This window comes from Castor canadensis, chromosome X (genome assembly GCF_047511655.1).
Source record: "Castor canadensis chromosome X, mCasCan1.hap1v2, whole genome shotgun sequence".
NCBI lineage: Eukaryota > Metazoa > Chordata > Mammalia > Rodentia > Castoridae > Castor > Castor canadensis.
The window spans coordinates 141479825-141499220 of record NC_133405.1 but is presented as its reverse complement, the minus strand read 5'-3'; the positions used below and the strand labels follow the sequence as shown (position 1 = coordinate 141499220).

The following is a 19396-nucleotide window of genomic DNA, read 5'->3' as shown; positions in this document are numbered from 1 at the left end:
TACTAGGAATTGGTACAATGAATCCCCACAGTACAATGAATATGTGCTAATATAATGCAAGAAAAGAAAAGCATATCACAGAGGGTTTAGATACCTTGCACAGCACTTGCTTTTGTCAATAAAGTTTTATTCAAAAGACACACTCATTCCTTTACATGTGAACTACTGTGACTTCATAGGATATTAGCAAAGCTGAGTTGTTAAAACAGTGATCATATAACCTACAAAGTCTTAACTATTTACTTTCTGGCTTTTTTGTTTTTGCAGCACTATAGTTTGAACTTAAGGCCTCATGCTTCCAAGGAAGGTGCTCTTACCACCTGACCCACTCCACAAGCCCTCCTCTGTAATAACTTTTTTCCAAGATAAGGTTGGCTTCTTTTTCCCAGTGACCCTCCTAAGCTATGCCTCCTGACTAGTTACAATTACAGGCATGAACCACCAGTGCACAGCACTTTCTGGCTCTTGACAGAACATTTGCCAACCTCTGATAACACTACATCAGGTGATAAGACAGAGCACAATGCAGACAAATGCTTGTGATTGTAGCAAGGGCTCTGATGAGGGCAAAACTGAGGGCATGTCATTCACCCATGGTGACAAGCTCTGGGAATTTTTCATGTACAAAGTAGAAGGGTGAATGGATGCAAACCAAAAGGTTCTGTTGCAGAAGGCTGATGACATGTTGGAAAAGCACAGTAATACAGGGTTGAAGTTATGTGGACAAGGGAGACAGGTTTGGAAGTGCAGAACTGAGGGGCAAATGTGGAGTAGCCATGACAGTTACTATAGGAATGGAGTTATCTTTATCATGTTAGTACTGATACTATGATATCAGCTTTAAATGTCTGCATGTCAGCTGTGCAGTCCTGTAGCACTGGAGTGGTTACCTTTTCTATACAGGAATGGCTAAATATAAAGGGAAAACAGTATTGCCAAAGAAAGTCAGAATCAGAGGGTACCACGTATTGGGTATTTTAAGGGCTATGTGTTTCCCTAAGTCATGAGTGCTGGGGAAAGAATCAGAGCAGCCAGAATTTTGTGTGTTTTTACTGTGGACCTACCATGATAGAAAAAGCTTTCATGGAAAGTACAGATTACTGACTGACTGAGTTGAGACAGGTTCTCACTGTGCAGCCCAAGCTAGCTTAAAACTCAGTATATAGCCCAGGCTGGCCACAAACTCATGATTCTCTTATCTCAGACTTCTGAAAATGCCCACTTCTACTTTTTCTTTCTTTTTTCTGGATCTGAGGTTTGAACTCAGGGATTTGTGCTTACAAAGTAGCTGCCCTACCACTGGAGCTACACCGCCAGCTCATTTTGGTCTAGTTATTGTAGAGATGGGAATATATGAAGTATTTGCCAGGCCTGGCCTTAAATCATGATTTTCCCAATCTTAGCTGCCCAAGTAATGAGCCACCAGCACCAGGCTTTTTCTTTTCTTTGACAAGATCTTTATAACTAATTATGCTCAAAGTCTGCTTTGAGACTCATTGATTTTCACTATAACACAAATGCTATGAAATATAATATCCCATTCATACAGAAAATAAAATTTTTTCAATCATCCTAGTATGACAGTTTTGCAGTTCAAGGAATTAAATACAGAAATGGTGGTCTCAGGATTTTTGGAGAGATTCTTTTACTGGCTTAGGGTGCTGTTTGCTTGATTCTGTTTCATTTTCCTGTTTTTTTGTTTGTTTTTAAGTTTTCAGTTTTTCCTTATAAAACAAGAAAGTCATATAGTCTGGACCATTTTAATTTAGACCACATCTTAGATAAGTGTGTTTTGGTTTTTCATGATATAGTTCATTTTAGCACTATGTGACTGAAATCACACCTTGATCCATGTGTTCCTCTGTCCGTGTGCTCTGGGATGTCCTGATGCTGCCTCACCAGAAGTGACTGCTTCATAACTGAGCTCAAACCAGGCTCACATTTTTAGTTCCACAAACATTTACTTAGCAATTGTAAGATAAGCACATAATGCTATAGATTATTACACTCTCCAGTGTCAGTGACACCACAACCCCATTTTTCTAATTGATTTGATAAATATGTCATAGCTTTTATGTCTGAGACCCAGCAGCCAGACATTTATGATGTCACATTTATTTGCAAAGTATGCACTGAAACATTGAAAGCATTTCATGTAAAGCAGGGAACAAGATAAGGGTGTCCACAATCACCTTGCTATTCGATAGTAGTATAACTTTTTGCCACAGCATGTAGTCAAGAGAAAAAGAAATAACAAGTGCAATCCCCAGTATCAAAACACAAATGGAAAAGATCTCCAAAACAAAAAGGAATTCTCAAATGATTTTACTTTATATCTAAAGAAACTACAACAAACTAAGTGCAAAGTGAACAGGGTGAAGCAAAGATTGGAGCACATGTATGTCATATAGAGAATTTTAGTAGGCAAAAAAAAAAATCAGCAAACTTAACAGTATTTTTAAATTAACAAAATTGACATATTCAACTAGACCAAAAAAATGAGAATATTCAAATACCAAAGTGAGAAATGAAAGAGAAGGAATCATAACATAGGTTCAGAAATATAAATGATCAAATGGACCATTTTATGAATAGTAATATACCCAGAACTGAATAATGCAGAAGAAATGGACAAATGTTATGGAACATACTAAATCAGAATAGGAAAAAATATTTAAGCCATACACTTTGTAAGAAGAATACCATAAATATATAAGGAAATTGCATGACTCACTGGCAAAGAATTAAATAATCTGATTGTGAAATGTGCAAAGTGAGCATTTTGCACACGTCTGTCATTCTAGTGTTCAGGAGATTGAGGCTGGAGGTTACCCTGAGCTACAAAGCAAGCTAATCATTTGGCCTCAAAAGGCAAAAAGTATAAAACACATAAAAAGTCATTTCTCAAAAGAACACGTTAACATGCAATGTGTATGTGATAAAGTAAGCAACACTAATCACCAAGAAACAGCCAAGCATATCCACAGTGAGGTATCACCCCAAACATTTTAGAATGACTACCATAAAGAAAGACAAAGGATTATGTAAGTGTCAGGATGTGAGAAAAAGGAACTCTCGTTCTCTGCTAGTGAGAATCAAAGTTGGTCCTGTCTGTATAGGAAATAGTACAGAAATTTCTAAAAAGGAAAAACAAAACTACCATATGATACAGCAGTCCTAATCTTAACTATATATCCAAAGGAAGTGAAATTGGTATATTAAAAACATCCACACTTTATTTCTTCTTTATTCACAATAGCCAAGAAATGGAAACTATGTGTTCACTGATGATGGATGAAAGAATAAAGAAATCATGGCATGTGTACAAAATAGAATATAAGTCTGTCTTTAAAAAGAAGGAAAATTCTGTCACCAATGACAACATGAGTGAATACAGAGGACATTATGTTAACAATGAAATAAACTGGATGCAGAGAGACAGAATTCTTATGGACGATCTCATATAGATGCAATCTAAAATGAAAATCAGAAGCACAGAGTAGAATGTTGGATTAGAGTGATCTGGAAAGATGTTGGTCAATGGTGCAACTTATCAGTTATACAAGATAAGTTCTGAGGATGTGGCAACAACTAATATTGTATTTAAACTGAAAACCTGCTAGGAAAGTGGCATTCCCAATATAAATATGCTCATGCAATTGTTAACTATATGAATACAATCAAGGGATTGTGGTGCATATTTCCTTAAGCACATGTACAGTAAATCATCAACCTGTATGCCGTAAATACATTCAATTTTTAGCTGCCAACTGGAAAAAAAAAAGGGTAAGCCAAAATAACAATTTTAAAATAAAATATGATTTCCTAGGAAATTACTTTTATCAAAGTAGAGATGGAAATACGAGTTTGTAAATTTACTCAATACAATCATATATGTTATTATTTCTCATCTTATCATATCATGGATGACTATTTGGAAAGGAAGAACATATTTTTAAGGTGCACATTCTTTTACGGTATTTTGACAAAACTCTGAACCATTTTATATCTTGTACCAACATAATTCATTCAAGAAAAAATACTGTATACTAAACATTACCCTCAGAAGAGGGATTACAGCAGTTTTAGAAAGCACTTACTTTATCATTTCAAAAAGTTTTGCATCTGAGACTTTGATATTTCGTGCCATATTCCAGGAAAGATGAACCATGGGTACTAATGATTTCACATTCTGAAGTTTATTCCATTCATACCGTTCCACTGCCAATTTATACTAGCAGGCTAGAAGGGAAAAACAGCAACAGTTATAAAGTCAACCAAAGTAGTAAATAAGAAGAAGATGGTTATTACTACATCTCAAGTTCAACATCCATCTGAAAACAATGCATTACATAAAATATTCCATTACATAATGATGATGGCTTTTAAAAAGTTAGGTAAAGAGTACTCAATATGTCAGGCATTATGCTTAGTTGTTTTTACACTTTATACTATTCCATCCTTTCAAGGCCACCTTGATTTTCTAATCCACATTTTGCAGATGGTGAAATCAAGTTAAAAACTGGCCCAAAGTCACAAAGTCAACAATGTACAGCAAATGTCCAGTTGAGGTCTTCTGGCTCCAAAGACAGGCTCCTTAGCTTTTGTATAATAAATAGGGTTGCCTGAATAATATGGCATATGAAATAAAAATTCTAAATTATATTGTCATTTTACTCTTCCATAAAGATTTTCCTTTGTAAAATCAAACCACAGCACTCTAAAACATCAAAAGCATATCTTGTATGTCTACAAAGAAATATATTTACTGTTTACTGAAACCTCTGTGGGGCATTGCCATTTTGAAAGTTGAATTTGGTCTCTGCACTATGAATTAAGATTTTCCCTACTCTAAAAGTAACCACTAGAAAAAAATCATATAAAATGTAAAATCTGTTGTATTTTTTTAATAGCTGTAAGTGGACCAACATTCCAGGCAATGTTGTTGCACCATCCCATTGCCTGAACCCAATACACAGTGCCAGCATTTATCCAGACCAAATCTCCAGGTCGCTGAATAAACCTATACACAGGAACATTTGCTTCATAAAGATCTTCAAGGTTGGGCCACCAAGAACTCATTAGGAAATTCAAATTATTTCTGGGGGAAAAAAAATTAGAGGATCATTTTTAGTGTTTTATGAAAGATGGGAAGATTATCTCAAAAGTTTAAATGATAGCAATATTTATTCCATTACAATGCTGAATTGTAAAAGCACTGCAACAAGAATTGCATTTTTTCAAGATTTCAATGTGAAAGGGTCAATTCTCACTATAATTAGCTATAAGTGATTATTGGTTGACTTACCCAAGATCAGGTATATTAAACTTCCTATTCAAAAATCTGAAAGTTAAAAGTTTCAAGTTACACTTAAATACAGATTTTTTAATTTTGTTTCAACAGAGTATTTTAGCTGGGCACCAGTGGCTCATGCCTGTAATCTTAGCTACTCAGGAGGAAGAGACCAAAAGGATCGGGGTTCAAAACCAGCCCAGACAAAGAGTTCCACAAAACCCTATCTCAAAAATACCTAACACATAAAGGGCTTGTGGAGCGGCTCAAGGTGAAGGCCCAGAGTTCCAGCCACAGTGCACAAAACAAAACAGAAGAACATTTTAATTCATTCTTTCTTCATCAAGAAACTTTTAATATCTGTCTCCTTAATAAAGAAAGTTAAGGGTGAAGACTACGTCGAGTCATTTAAATTTTTAATCTAAACACAATGACAGGTATAAGAAACTATAAAATCTTTAATTCCGAGAAAAGAGAGAACCCAGAATCTTCCTTACTGCTATAACATAAGCAGGGAAAGGAGCAAGAAACAGAATGTAGATTTCTATTGGAATTTAAAAATTAATTGACTTAATTATAGTTGAGAAAACTCCCAAAAGAGCATTTTTTTATAAAAGAAGCATACATATCTGAAAATTTATGCACAAAAGGCATAGATACTGACATATTAAATTGATAAGGTTTAATTTTAAAATCTGATTCTATTTATCTCTTTCAATGTAATATTAGCTGCCATGATTACTTAGTGACTGACAGAATTTTCTAAAAAGAATTAATGATACATTTTAATTTCCTCAAATTAAGTTTTCTCAAGAAGAAATTCACATACTACAAATTTTTATTAACATTTCAAAAACAGCTTTTGTTTGTGTATTTTTTTCTTTAAAAAAATGTGGTAAATGGTAATTTGGAATTGTCTATGTGACGTGTTTTTTACCTTTCATTATTAACCCTAAAAATGTAAGGCTTTTCTTCATCTAAGTCTAGAAAACACTTCAGTTTTAGGATTAAAAAAATTAGTGTTTTCTGGACTGTTTGAATGGCTCAAGTGGTAGAGTACTTGCCTAGCAAGCATGAGGCCCTGAGTTCAAGCCCCAATGCCACAACAACAACAACAACAAATTAGTGTTTTCTATAATCTTCCAAAGAGCGATCAGTAAAAAGAAATAAAAAAGGAAAGGAAAGAAGAAGTAGTAGAAAAAAGAAGGATGGAGGCATTAGTGAGAAAGGAAAGCAGGAAGATGAGAAGGTAGAATGGGGGAGGAAAGAAAGAAAACAAGGAAAAGAGGTAGGGAGGGAAGAAGGGATGGAAGGAGGGAGAAGTTATCAATACCACACAAATCTTAACCATAACTTACCCAATATGCTACAAACATAAAAGTATATAAAGTTTTACTGGGGAAAAAAAGAAAGAGGAAAAAGCATCAGAAGAGAAAGAACAAAGAGGAAGAGCGAAGTAGGAGTAGGAAAAGAAAAAGAAAGCAAAATCAATCAAGGCAGAATCTGTTACCCTCTCAAAAGTTCAACCAGAAAACTGATAGCTACACAAGATAAAGAGAAGAACCATAGGGAAATTCTCATTGTTCTACAGATAGAATTCATTTCTTAAAGTTATGAAGATATGTATTATAGTATTTGTTAAACTACTGAGTTTGTTAATTATTTGAGTAAGGAACTATTATTACAAGGCTTAGCTTCTTCCCTTTTTCAGACAAAAGGCTAAGCATCCTGCAGTCAAAGATAGTAATAACCTGAAAAGTTTAAACATGGAAGTAATGTAAACACCAAGTTTAAATGATAAATATTTCTTAATTTATAGAAACATTATGTGCCCTCTTTGCAATTTCACTGTCACTTTATTTTGCATATAGATCATTCTTCTGAAACTGATAATTTCTATAGTTCATGACTCTACATTTAAATCCATTGTTTAAAAACATGTTCAAATTGAAGTGTTTAATAAAAAATTTTAAACTTAAGAATATTTCATCTTTAGTGGTAGAGTATTTGCTTTTGCAAGACACAAAGGACAAAAAAAAATCACCTTTCTTATGATGAGGAAAATATATATTACATACCAAAGAAAATAAAAAGGATCATTTCTTGCTAGTTGGTAAGAAAATTATGTAAAGAGTATACTTTTTCTCTTTTTACTATGGTTAACATCTTATCAAATACTCATTAAAGCCCTTTTTAAACTATAAAGCACAAACTTTTATAAGACTACTATTTTGTACTTCAAATACCCTACAAACAAGGATTTTGAATAATTTCAACACAAAGATATAGTAAGTATTTGCAGAAATAGGTATGGTTAACCTGATTTGAACATGAGTGATTATATTTGTATTGAAGCATCATGTGGTAACCCATAAACACAAAAAAATTACTAACAATTATATTTAATGAAAGAAGAAATTACCAGGATGGGGGTAGACTAGCTTACTATCTACTATGTGTGAAGCCCCCTGGGTTTAGTCCCGAACACCAGCAGAAAAATAAAGAAATTAGTCTGTAAATACACACATGAATTGGTTTTAAAATAATCCTGCATGTGAATGATTATGAAAATTTTATTCAATTTTTGTCATATGTTGTAAATATATAGTACATTTTAAATGTACACAATAGCATTTTCCACTAATATTATCACCATCTCTGAAAAAAGAAATGGTGTGATTTCCATACTAAGACACTGATGTTTTTATTCTAAACTAGAAAGATACATAAGGATATTTAATTTTTTGAATGCTTGCCACACAATAAGACTGTTATTTTTCTTTAAAACACATTTGCCAAAAGAAAATATGTCTTCACACATCGACTTTTAAATTACCAGAAAATTAATTCATTTGCTACCCTTCGATTCCTGTTACTATTGTAAAGACTGATTTTATGTCATTCTTTATTGACTATTCTACACAATACAAAAGATATGAAACCATACATCCCCAGAACAACTATATCTTTATAAAAAAATTCTAATGAGCATTAAATAACAACTGAAACTTGCACTAAGAAATACCATTTGTACTTTATCATTCAAAACAACTGTTTTCTTGGAGTAGCTCAAGTGGTAGAGCAATGAGGCCTGAATCAAACCCTAGTAGTGCAATCAATCAATCATTCAGCTGTTTTCTTACAATATATGTTAAATGGCAGTTTAGTTCTAAAACCTACTTTTCACAGAAATCATTCAGAACACCCCAGTAATCTTCAGGTACAACAAACCACTCACAGTCTCCAGGTCCAATATTTATGTTAACAGAACAGAAGTTGTTATTCTCTTGGTGACCTGAAAAGTAAAAGGAAATGAAAGTCATAATCACATTATAAATTTAGTGGGGAAATATACTCTTCAGTCACTGGAGGCTTCTAAAGACTGAGCAAAAAAATAAACCTTTAAAACAGGGAATACAATAGCTAACAGCTATTGCATTTCCTCATCACTTGCCACTTATAGACTTACTGAACATGAGTTCCATGAATTTTTATAATAAAAATACCCTTACTTGTCACCCCCAAATAGATAATGACTTAGCAATTAATGAAGAATATGTATTGCTGTTGTTAGAACTCAGAGTTAAGACGAATTTTTCTGAATTCTAGGAACAACTATTACTGAACTAAACTGGCCACAGAAATTTTGTTGCAGTTCCTTAAAATGATCACTAACAAAGTCAACCCCAAATTACAAAGTAAGATAGAACTTTCATGTGAAACTTATACTACAATAAAGCCATTTTTGAAAAACAAAAAGCAAAACAAAACTCTCCAAAGGTAATATCTAGCTGCATCACATTTCACTTGCTATGCTATCCAAAACAAGAAGCTAAATCCCAATATCCCCACATACACAACATACAGTTTTATGCTCAAACTACAGCAATTTCAAACCTTACTTCAAGTGCAGAGAAATTTTTCCATATTTAAAAACAATTCGTGCAACCAAGGAACCTGCCAATTGAAGGTGAAACTAAACTTCAATTTGAAAGAAACTGTAATGTTACGATAACTAAACAGGACAAATAAAGTAATTAATGTGCTTAAGAAAATATGCTTACAGGTTGACATTAGTATTTAACAGTATCAATTTAGACAAAATACATTTTAAAAGGCATTACAGAACAACTTTAACAGATGTACATTTATGATAAACTTTAATGACTGAGACTACAGCTTTTGACCTGTAGTGATGTAAAATGTTATAGTCCAAAAAATAATTCTTTTTTTTTATTATTCATATTTGCATACAATGTTTGGGTCATTTCTCCCCCCTGCCCCCTCCTTACCACCCACTCTGCCCTCTATATCTGCCCCCCCACGGACCCCCTCGCTACCCGGCAGAAACTATTTTGCCCTTATCTCTAATTTTGTTGAAGAGAGAGTATAAGCAATAATGGGAAGGAACAAGGGTTTTTGCTGGTTGAGATAAGGATAGCTATACAGGGAGTTGTCTCGCATTGGTTTCCTGTGCGTGTGTGTTACCTTCTAAATTAATTCTTCTAGAACTAACCTTTTCTCTAGTTCCTGGTCCCCTTCTCCTATTGGCCTCAGCTGTTTTTAAGGTATCTGCTTTAGTTTCTCTGTGTTGAGGGCAACAAATGCTAGCTAATTTTTTGGGTATCTTACCTAGCCTCAGACCTCCCTTGTGTGCTCTCGCTTTTATCATGTGCTCAAAGTCCAATCCCCTTGTTGTGTTTGCCCTTGATCTAATGTCCGCATATGAGGAAGAACATACGATTTTTGGTCTTTTGGGCCAGGCCAACCTCACTCAGAATGATGTTCTCCAATTCCATCCATTTACCAGTGAATGATAACATTTTGTTCTTCTTCATGGCTGCATAAAATTCCATTGTATATAAATACCACATTTTCTTAATCCATTCGTCAGTGGTGGGGCATCTTGGCTGTTTCCATAACTTGGCTATTGTGAATAGTGCCGCAATAAACATGGGTGTGCAGGTGCCTCTGGAGTAACCTGTGTCACAGTCTTTTGGGTATATCCCCAAGAGTGGTATTACTGGATCAAATGGTAGATCGATGTTTAGCTTTTTAAGTAGCCTCCAAATTTTTTTCCAGAATGGTTGTACTAGTTTACATTCCCACCAGCAGTGTAAGAAAATTCTATCCTTGTTAGAAGACAAAACTTGTATTCAAGCTGTCATTTATTTTTATTTTCAGCAACTAGAAAGTGATGGAAATTAATATCTGTTTTCATGTATGTACCCACAAAATACTCCAATTAAGCATCTTGGTTTTCAAAGTAGCATCATTTTACTCTCTAGCCCTTCGAAGAAGTTTGCTGATTTCTACATTAGAAAGTTTGAAATATGTGTTTTAAAGAGTGAAAGGAGACTGAAAAATAATAATTTATAAGTATTGTCAATGATTTTTTTAACATACAGTTCAAATAAACTCATTCATTACATAATGTGCTTTTTCTCATTGTAATTGTGGTGAAAAACTGAAAACATCAGCTGCAGTCAATGACATAAGAACTTACTATCATTGCTTCCTTCATACATTAAATGACTTAGTAATCCTATACTTTAAATTTTCCAGATTATTTTGTTATTTGTGTATTTAAAAACCTAAAGACACAATGGGAAAACAGTTAACACTCTAACTTCACTTTAGAATAATTATATACATTCTCACCCCTCCTAAAGAAACCCTTAAAAATCAGATCAGCTTTATTAATTATAAGTGGGGAGACCCTGGTTCTGTTGTATTACATACTTAATGTTATTCTTTCAACTATCCTAGATATATTTACTCATAAAAATCACCTGGTGTTCTACTTCCTGGAACTTTCATGTATAGCTGAACTGTATTCATGCCCAGTATGGTATGACCAACGTGGCTTAGAAGATTTCCTGCTGATAAAACACGCACAAAAGCAGGAAGTTTAGTCAGTTCATGTAACTGCAACTTCCACCTGCAATAAAATAACAGGTTGAAACTGAAACCTTCTGCCATTATTAGTGAGAATTAGCCCAATCCTTATAATACAGTCAGAAACACAGATACAACTTTAAGTATTTTACCTACAGAGTTAAAATCTCGTGTTAATGTTTAAATTTTTCCAAGGATGAAAAAGTCCTAAAACAAATATCACTGAAAAAAACTACTAAAAATTTATAATAACTTAGTAAAGGAAACAAATTATTTTCATTTTTCAGTTTGTAAATTAGTACTTATATCCATGACAGGTATGTCTGGGGTGGACTCTAATTGTAAACTCTTATAAAAATAATGTTGAAATGCTAAAGTTTTCAGTTGAAACTTATTTGTCAACATAAAGAAAAGAGATGATGACAATGTAAAATAAATAGGGATTTAAAAAAATATGAAGTTAGACAGCTCCTTATCTTGCAATCTCATCTGCTTCAGTTCATGGAAATAATACTAGAGCTGTGATACTTCTTTTTTTAACTTTTGTCTGCCATTTAATATTTCTTGCAATTATCAATATCATCAAAAGAAAAAATCTAATAAGTTCCATAGTATTTACTAAAGTAAATTAACACCCAGAACATAATTAAATGCATAAAGTATCAGTATATTCAGGTCCAGAAGAAAAAAAAGAAACAGGGAGAAGCAATCTCAATTTTAAAAGAAAGAATGATCAGCATAGTATTTTGAAATGAAACGTGTATTAAAACTGGCATTTTAGAATGCCTATTATTATTGTGTGCTGGGTGGGGATACACTAGAGTATCTGCGAAAGTTCTTACAATGTATCAAATATATCATACTTGAATTCACCCCCTCAACCCCTCTCTTTTGTCTCTCCTTCCCGGATTGCACATGGAATACGTTCTGCCTTGAAAGAGAGAGGAGGGAGTAGGAGGCAATAGTGTATACACGTGTAAGTAAATGCAAAAATGATTGCTGTTGATACTTACTTTTTGTTATCAGAGAGGTCAATGTTGATTCCAGATTTTATGGTTTTAAAAGGTCCTTTCCTTCTCCTTCCAGAACTTAAAAAAACAGAAAATATTAAACCCAAGCCTTTAAGACAGAAATACTTAGTGGATGCTAAAAGTTACTTACTTCTCTGAAGACGTGGACTCATTATCTGAATAGTCTTTGTGTTTTTCTCTCATTTTCCTCCTATACAATGAACAAAATATTCACACTTAATATCCTATAACATACTATCATTTTATTTCTATAATACAAATCAATAACAAAATACTCTTCTCTACATGACCAATAATTGCCTATGTTTTAAAATTAAGATTCTGCTGGCACATTTTAGAGGACATAGCACCAATTTATCACATTATTTAAATTAAGACTTAGGAAAAGTCAAATCTCAGAACTTAGTACTCAAATTCCTCTAACACTTCAAAATTACTGTTTTGACACTCAGGTATTAATTTATAAGAAAAGCAGAAACCTATTTAATTTTCCTTTGATTCAACAGAGACTGTAAGTAGAAAAGAAATTTTAATTTATGTTTTATCAAGGAAATTTGAGAAAGAACCAAAAATAAAATTAGAATAATGTGCAAAAAGGACAAATAACTATGGGGAAAAAATCTGAAGAATGCACCAAGTACTAAGGCTCAATGCTCTACTATGATATCAAAAAAACATTGCTTTGTTTTTCTCTGTATACCCTGGCCCAGAAGAAGAAAATCTGTAGATGCTTACATTTATAACAAATACAAGAAACTAAAAAAAAAACTAAAACAAGATTAGCTTTCAATGTTGATTACAAATGGCAAACAGCACACACTCTAAACTTGCAGAAGGAATGTTGCTTTTATATATGCAAGTGCACATGCCCATATAGAAATACAGGGTGAGAAAAGTTAACATCCTTTATTTCTGTTATTATTTTGTTCAGTCATCCTTTCCTTTGCCTTTGTGATTCACACTAATAAAGTTAAGGGCATATGAAAGTTCTTCACAGGCTAGGTTTTTGACATAGTGAATTCTATATAAATAGCAATGTATTTCCATAATAGTAATAAGAAAATGAAATGCTGGATATAAAAATGTGTGTTACTCTTTTGACAAGAATGACAAGATTATAAAAGAGGAAATGGTTCGTAAAATACAAATAAAAATCAATGAAGATAGATTCTAGCCTATAATATCATTTAACCTAAAATGGAAGAAAACATAAACATCAGAAGTAAAATCTTTATAAAACTCTTCCAGGAGTAAATCTCCATGAACATGGATTACACAATAGGTTTTTAGCGGAAAGAAAAAAAAAAAAAAGCAAAAAACTAGAATCTAACAACACTGAAACTTTCACAGGGTATGGTGGTAACACACTTACGAGGTCAATACTTGGGAACCTGAGGCAGGAGGGCTGCTTCTTTGATTCTACCCTGAGCTACATTAAATACTGATCAATGAATTTATTAGAAGAGTATACATATAAGATATATTTTGAAGTGAACAGTAAATAGCCCAATTAAACAAATAAATAGCCATTTGAGAAATGGAAATCAAAATCATAAGGAGATACCACTTCACACCCACAGGTTTAGCTTAGGTGGTGAAAGTACGGAGAAATGAGATAAGAGAAATGGGAAGATGAGAAATGTTAGTGGATGTTTTTTCTTTTTGAGGTATCTGAGCTTAAACTGATAAAGCACTTTATCACCTGATTCATGCCTCCAGGCCTTTTTGCTGTTGGTGTTTTTGAGATAGGTCTCTGGTTTTTGCCTGAGCCAGTCTTTGATCTTGATTCTCTTACCTCTACCTCCTGAGTTGCTGGAATTACAGGCATAATAGCATTACTGAGAATAGCCACAAGGTAAAATGTAAAACAACTGATGCTCATCAACTGGCAAGAGATTAAAAAAAGGTAGCATATCCCATACTGTGAAATATTATTTGTCAAAAAAAAAAAAGAAACACAGCAGTGATATATACTATAGCATGAACATATCTTGAAAACTTTATACTAAAAAAAGACACCACATAAAACAGCTATGTGCTGAAAACTAATTCAAACAATTGTATTCCTCTCATCTTTAGCTATTCTTCTGATGTTGTTTCCCAGCAAGTACATAGCCCTGATTTCAAATCCCAGTACCATCAAAAAAAAAAAATCACTAACCAACATCTCACTTAACATTTTGTTTGTTTTTCAACTTTTCATATACTTTGAGGCATTTCTGTAAATTTCTACTTCTGCAATTTTAGTTAAGGCTACTATTAATTCGGAAAGATAACTAATGCATGTGGTAGCAGTATCTCTAGAAAAAACAAAACAGAAACATCTCCTTTGGATAAATGAATGAACATCTCACCCTATAAATAAATACATAAAAACATAAGTACATTCACACATTAATATATATAAATAGTCTTTATTTTTTTATTAAAGTAAATATTAAATAAAAATTACTATTTTTATCAAATAATCTTAGTTTATTATTTTCAATAGGATAAGCAAAACAACAATTTTATTTTCCTATTAACAAAAATGTGTTCTTTTGACAATAATATTAACTGTAAACTAGCATAAGTTTACTAGGATACATCAAACTGACAGAAAAAAAAGTTATTGGGGAAGTGACTTTAGTGAGAAGAGCACCTGCCTAGCAAGCAAGAAGACCTGAGTTCAAACCCAGTGCTGCCAAACAAACAAACAAAAACCTAATTATAATAAGAAGATTGGGAAGGAAATGCAGTTTCAGTAGATTGGGTGTGGGTCATTTTAAGGGAGAAAATGATGGGGTTAGGTTTTAAAGTAGGAATATTTGTTAAAATGTTCAGTTTGGCTGGGTGCCAACAGCTTTCTTACCCTGTAATACTACCTACTCACAAGGCATAGATCAGAAGGATCTCAGTTCAAAGACAGTCATAGGCAAATAATTCAGGAGACCCTCTCTCAAAGAAAAATCCGTTACAAAAAATGTTTCTGTGGAGTGCCTCAAGAAGAATGCCTACCTAGCAAGCATGTGACCATGAGTTCAAACAATAGGGCATAAAAAATAATGATAGTAATGTGTAGACTGAGGTGTGGCTCAAGAAGTACAGTGCCTGCTTTGCAAGTGTGAAGTCATTAGTTCAAACCCCAGTCCCACAAAAAAAATAATAACAATAATAACAAACAAATAACATCTCTATTAAAACACCTTCCATCAGAAGTTTCCAAGAAAGGGAATATGGTTGATTAATGTACTTTCTACACAAGAATGAATACAGAATTTTTAAGACTGTCAGAATCATCATAAGAAGGGGACTAAGGTAGATAGGAGAAAAAGAGGGAATGAACCAATTTGGGTTATAATACATATAAACATAAAAAATATCTTAAACAAACAAAAATGTCTTTTTTTCAACATGGAGAACAGGAAGGCTGGCTGAAAGTTGGAATCAGTGTGAGGGTGAAGCAGAGTTAAGTATGGTGGAAATTTTATGTCCTCTTGTACAAAAATGAAAATGGGACCTACTGAAACAATTTCAAGAATGGATGGAGGTGGATAAAGAAGAATGATAGAGGGGATGAATTCAACTATGGTATATTGTAAGAATTTTTGTAAATGTCACAATGTAACGCTAGTACAGCAATAATATGTTAAAAAAGGATAAAGAAGAATGATAGAGGGGATGAATTCAACTATGGTATATTGTAAGAATTTTTGTAAATGTCACAATGTAACGCCAGTACAGCAATAATATGTTAAAAAAAAAAAAAACCCTCCCTACTTTCCCCAGTTTCTAATACAAAATAAACTTACTCTCAATGATTCCTGGAAGGAGGAGGCTTGGTACTGTGCATATTTAGCAATTGTGGTATGAGATTTACTACTTTCACAACGCCAAATTTTCTTTGTTCCAGTGGGATCCCAGTTTTCCTCTGCTGGTTGCAACAACTGTGTCCTCACCTCTACCATATGTCCATTGTTAGCTTCTACCAAAGTTTTGGTAGAAAAAAGTCCAAGATCTTCAAAAAGAAATGTTTAATTAATAAATAAAACTCTATTCAGTAAGATGAAAATTTCAAAGTACTTAAAACTTTTATTTTTAAAGTTCTATCAATTTTCCTTAAAATAGTTCTAAGCTACTTGATACAAGATTCCAGGAATGTAGACACCAGGAAGAGTGTAAAAAGTAGGCTGTGGTATTTACAAGCAGGATTTAACATGAATATTGCAGATTTAAAATTTCTATTATTTAATTTAAATCTTTCATGTTTTAAAGCAAATTTTAAGTTAAAGTAGAAACTCAGCACAGAAGTTACCAACAACCAATATCACTTACAATATCCATGGGTAAAACACATGGATGACAGAACACAATAGAAATAGACATACATAGTTTTAAAACAAAGTTGAGCCAGTGCTGGTGGCTCACGCCTGTATTCCTAGCTACTTGGGAGACAGAGATCAAGAGGACTGTGTTTAAAGTTAGCTTTGGGTAAATAGTTGGGGATCCTGAAAATACCCAACACAAAACAGGCTTGGTGGAGTAAATCAAGTTTAGAGCACCTGCCTAGCAAGTGTGGGGCTCTAAGTTCAAATCCCAGTCAAAAAAAAAAAAATAGTCAAAATTTAAAAGAATTAGTAAGAAAGACATAGATAGAGAGGAAGAAAAATAAAAACAGAGAAATACAGGAGAGCCATGAAAAAGATAAGGGAACAGATAAAGAAAGAAAAGGAAAAAACAGAGATAAGATTAAAATATCTTAAGCGCTAAAAATAAATCAGTGAGAGTCTACTGCTGTAATAAGTTTAAAGATAGTAAAAGAAATGTTCAAATACTTTTTTAAAAGCTTACCTAATTTAAGAGCTCCAGCAAGGCCACGTATTACTGTAACAGGGTTTTTTGGATTGGTGCAAAACTGATGCAATGGAGGAAAGAAAGCATCACGCTTATTTTCCAACTGCAAAAGTAAAAATTTTGTTAGGTCTCAGGAAAAATGATTATATACAACACTGCAAGTTTGTATTATTTTTTAAAAAACTGACCTAACACCTTAAAATATGTAATTATTAATATTATACTGCTAATTGTATTATTGGTCTTTTCAAAAGGTTATAGAGCAAATAGTGACATAAATTTGATAACACTTTAAATTTGATTCATTTTTAGAGGATCTTATCCCATGAATCAACTCTCATCAAATTTTTCCTAAATGTACTGTTGCATTGTACTTCCATTATTTCCTGAATGAAAGAGGTAGTAGAAATGGTACAAATTATTCAGGAGATGTTATCTTAATATAACTCATTTCAACTTTCTGCATCAAAAACCTACATTGCAGAAAAGAAAAAAATGACACTTAAGTGAATGAAATTTTAAGGTCCATGCAACTAGCAAGTAGAGTTGGAAACATGTTTATCTTTTGCTGTAAGCATAATAATCCCAGTCAGTATTTGGGAAGAAATCTAAAAATATTTCACCATACATTAAATATTTTGGACTTTATGAGGGAGACATTTAGATTAAGAGTTCCTCATGTGTCACATCAGGAACACAAAATCTATTTCTGAAATACTTTAACATGTGAAAGTAATTTTATTATTGTCTAAAAAGCAAACATTATTGATTTTTTAAATATATCTATTTAAAAATAAGTTAGTTCAAACAATTGAATTCTTTCTAGTCAATGAACTGAGACTCACATAAATACTAGGTGTGGGTGGATTCAGCTTTTCCTTTGGCAAGGGAGGGTAAGGTGAACCTGGTGGTCTTGGAGGCGGACGCTTATCCAACAAAATGTGACTACTAGACAAGCCATTTTTACCTACATTCCTTTTTAAAACAGAAAAAAAAGAAGAAATATGTCAGCTTTATATTTATTTTTTAAATGGAAAATGTGAATCAGGTATAAAATATTTTTAAATATTTTATATTTTTTTAAATACCTATATTTTTATGTAATTATATATACTTATAAATATATAAACATATATTTTAAATATATATATTATACTTTTTAAAATACTTTATGCATTTAGTACTTTATACCTTTAATACTTCTTCTTATTGCCAGGCATGGTGGCTTATGCCTAAGATTATCTTAGCTACTCAAGAGGCAGAGATCAAAAGGATGACAGCCTGGTCAAAAATGTCACAAGACTCCATCTCATTTCAGTCGATAAAAACTGGGCATAATGGTATTCCATATATGCAGTCCAGGCCAACTGAGGCAAACATTCGTACAGCAAAAAGGTCTTGGGGTATGGTACAAGTAGTAGGGAATGTGCCTGGTAAACGCATCAGTTAAACTCAGTATTGAGAAAATAAACAAACAAAAAATTTCTCTTATGGCTCATCATATCCCTTTCTCACCACCTCCAGAATATGAACTCTAATTTCCTCGGTTAAATGTTAATACACTTTAACCAAAAAAATAAGGCTTAGACACCATTATATCTCTTTTCCTACATAAAATCTTAATAAATATTCCCAAAATATCTTTTTGACAACTTCTAACTCTAGAAAGTCCATTTCTAACATCTCAAAAATTTTCAATCAACAATAAGCCATGTTCATGCTGATGGTCCCATAAGATTTATATTGACTATTCAAACATGACCATCATATTTTGTATGCGTACAATCTGTCATGTACATACAATGATGAAATCACCTAATGATAATTTCAATGCATAATTAGAATAAATAATATATCATAAGGATATATGAAGTCGAGTGTTTAACTGTAGTAGAAAAAGTTGCTTAATTTATTGTGGCACGAAAAGGTTTTCAATATGAAAACTGAGACCAAAAGAAAATAGGGGCAGGTAGTAGAAATATGTCTCTGACCAGGCACGAAGTTACATGCCTGTCATTCCAGCTATTTGGGAGACTGAGGAAGGTAGATTGCAGTTGGAAGAGAGTCCTGGCAAAAGTGTAAGATCCTACTGGAAAAACAAACTAAAAGAGTAAGGCCCTAAGCTTGTCAATTCCCAATTCAAAAGTGTGTGTGTGGGGGGGGGGGGGGTGGAAGGAGGGAGGAGGAAAGGAGAAAGGAACAGAAGGGAGGGAGAGAAAGAAAGAGAGAGAGAGAGAGAGATGTGCAATTTCTACAGTTCAAACACAGAATTTTGAAAACAGAAATTATCAGGTATAAGCAATGGACCCATAACCAACTGAATGTTAAAATTGACATTTTA

General features: G+C 33.1%; 1 pseudogene; it reads right to left on the bottom strand.

The window, feature by feature from the left end:
- Window positions 1-4248: 4248 nt before the first annotated feature.
- The window catches only part of LOC109680035 (histone demethylase UTY-like), a 56689-nt pseudogene continuing 41541 nt past the window's right edge, over window positions 4249-19396 (bottom strand).